Consider the following 3208-nt stretch of genomic DNA (forward strand, 5'->3'; position numbering starts at 1 on the left):
GATCTATAGCGATTCACTGTTGTTTCATAGTCTGTTCTTCACCAGCTCTCCAGCATTCATAGCAGTCAATGCTAAAACCACAAAAGCTTGTTAGGCCTGTTTCATTTATTCAAAATTTTGAAAAAAAAAAAAAAAAAAACCTCACTCAATCAATCTTCACTCAATAGGTGTTGCATCATCGTTTAGTTTTTGAGTCAATCACTTTATTATACTTTTATTTATGATTTAAATAATATGATATTACTTATAACGTTCATTAATAAACAGTTATAAAATTTAGTAAAAAAAACCCCCAAAATTTACAGCTGTGTGATCTAAAACGTAGGACTGAACCAGCAACTATTTCTTCACACTAGGCCCATCCCAAGTGAGATATTTCTACCCAGTGCAGTCCACACCCTCTTATGTTGGAGCTAAGCAAAGTTTTAGAATTTTATATCATAGGTAAATTATCTTATTTTATGTCATTATTATTTTTTCAGTTGTTATTAGACCATAATTGTTAAATGGAATAGTGTGAATATTAAATAAAAACATGTGAACTGCATGATTAGTCTGCATATGCACAAACAGTGAATGAGCAGTGAAATAAGTGAATAAACACCTTATATAGAAGTAAAAAGTATATGAATTGACACTAAATGGTTTACACTTGTAGCTTATGCTTAGATTGTACAAAATGATTGTTGTATTGAAATGTTACTGTTCATTTTCATGCTGTATTATCCTGTAGTCTACAGTTAACAAATAAAATCTAGTCTACACATTTACTTATGGTTTTCCCCACATTCTTAATTAAGTAATATTGTATATAGTTGTTTGTGTTTTATATTAAAGCCTATCTGAGCCACTTTGAAAATTTGAAAGATACAGCACACCAAGCCTATAAAAACCTTTCCTATTCGAAAGCATGTCCTGTGACAAAATAAGTGTTATTGTGGATGTCAGTAGTGTAATGTCAGTTCAAACTCAATTCAAAATTTGCACGAAATAAGGCATCACAGGAATGGGTGTGTCTGCCTTTGCCGTCACGGGAAACAGCCTACCAATAAAAAAATATATTTATGTTATAATTAGTTATGCGGGATGTATTAAACATGAGCACGCATCAAAATACAACTGCAAATCTGCAATTCTGTATTTGACACTGGCTTTTACTGACATATTAATTCACGCTACTGGGTTTATTTTACATTTTATAGACGTTTTATACAGTAGATGGTTTTTTACAAGGTGCTGTACAAACAGTTAGCCTACTGAGATGGTCAGTTTGAATGTGATTAAAATGACAGATAAGTAATTAATAGTAATTCAACTGGAAATTATCTCGCTTTAAACAACTAAACTTGAATAGAGCTTTGGGATACAAGTCAGTTGAGATATGCTGTTGTATTGTTGAAAAAGCTGCATAGCCTAAATTAAGATTGTAGTGATTGTTCATTCTGAATAACCTCAAAAGGTTTGTCTACGTAAATTGCTGTGTATTGATGTTAGTTTGTGCGTTGCTGAACATTCCAAGACACACCCTATACCAGTGTAACAACAGAACATGAGAGCAATCACATTTTTATGTGATAGACATTATTCTTGCACATGCATCAAAGATATTTTGTGATATTGAGGCTCACACCCTAAATCTATTATTATAAGAAAGAATATGAGATTAGTTTGTGGCTAGTATTTTTGCAGCTGTTTCAGTATCAGCATGAAGGTTATGTGCACACAATTATTAATTCAACACATTTAATTTATTACTCATTAGCCTAAAAAGGAATTTGACTGGAGAGCATATTATCATAGTCAAAATAATGATTTCATTGCACATTTGATGATTATCATTTCACCAAATGTCACTTCCTCTCTACTTCCAATTCTGAGATTTCAAGATGATAAGTTTGGGCAGAGAGGTGATGTGGAATCCCAGATCTTGTGATAGCATACAGTGACAAAACATTTGCTGTAGAAACAATTTTCACTCAGAAATTGCTAGTAAATGTCACAAACAATTAGAAAGTAACAGCAAGTAATGCTGAATTAAACATTAAATTTGTAAGTAAAGAAACTGAAATAGTATTTTCTTGTTAAACATACTCTAATAATCTCTAACAAACTTCACATCTTAAGACCAAAAAAACTAATTGTTATAGTATTGGCATGAATTTACTAATCAAATAAAAATATTAATAATACATATATGTGACCCTGGACCACAAAACCAGTCTTAAGTCGCTGGGGTATATTTGTAGCAGTAGCCAAAAATACATTGCATGGGTCAAAATTATTGATTTTTCTTTTATGCCAAAAATCATTAGGATATTAAGTGAAGATCATGTTCCATGAAGATATTTTGTAAATTTCCTACTATAAATATATAAAAACTTAATTTTTGATTAGTAATATCCATTGCTAAGAACTTAATTTAGACAACTTTAAAGATGATTTTCTCAGTATTTAGATTTTTTATTTTTTATTTTTTTTTGCACCCTCAGATTCCAGAACTTCAAATAGTTGTATCTCGGCCAAATATTGTCATATCCAATCAAACCATACATCAATGGAAAGCTTATTTATTCAGCTTTCAGATGATGTATACATCTCAATTTAAAAAAATCGACCCTTATGACTGGTTTTGTGGTCCAGGGTCACATAATGTAATTAAATAATTTTATCTGTCCATTGTATAATGTTGCTGACAATATAGCTTTGTTAACAATAATAATTGATCAACTTTTGAAACAAATTATCTTTAATGAAACGTTTATGGGCTAATGAATATGGCTAGACCTTTGAATATGTAATATATGTAGTAAATAAAATCAGATTTATTCTATTTCCTATATATCTATTTCATTAAGCCTTAGTTTTAGTTGACCTTCTTTATGCTTTATTTTATTTTACATCAAAATAGGAACAGTGTTGTCACCAAAACACCTTTTATTATCCTCACAAAAAATGAATTCTTGACATTCATGTTAGCAGTAATCAGCATTGTATTTACACCCTTCATTGTGGATAGGGAATAATACCATCATGCTTCTGTATTGCGTATTACAGGGTTTGGTCACAGAACTACACTTTTTTACCACACCCTATACGTCAACATACCTTTGATATAGTATCGCCCAAAATTGCTCTTTTCAGTCTCTTACTTTTGAACTAAGAAGACAAATCGCACAGAGCTTTGCAATACCGTTTGGTGTACATGGTT

This window comes from Onychostoma macrolepis, chromosome 01, assembly GCF_012432095.1.
Source record: "Onychostoma macrolepis isolate SWU-2019 chromosome 01, ASM1243209v1, whole genome shotgun sequence".
In the NCBI taxonomy this organism is placed as follows: domain Eukaryota; kingdom Metazoa; phylum Chordata; class Actinopteri; order Cypriniformes; family Cyprinidae; genus Onychostoma; species Onychostoma macrolepis.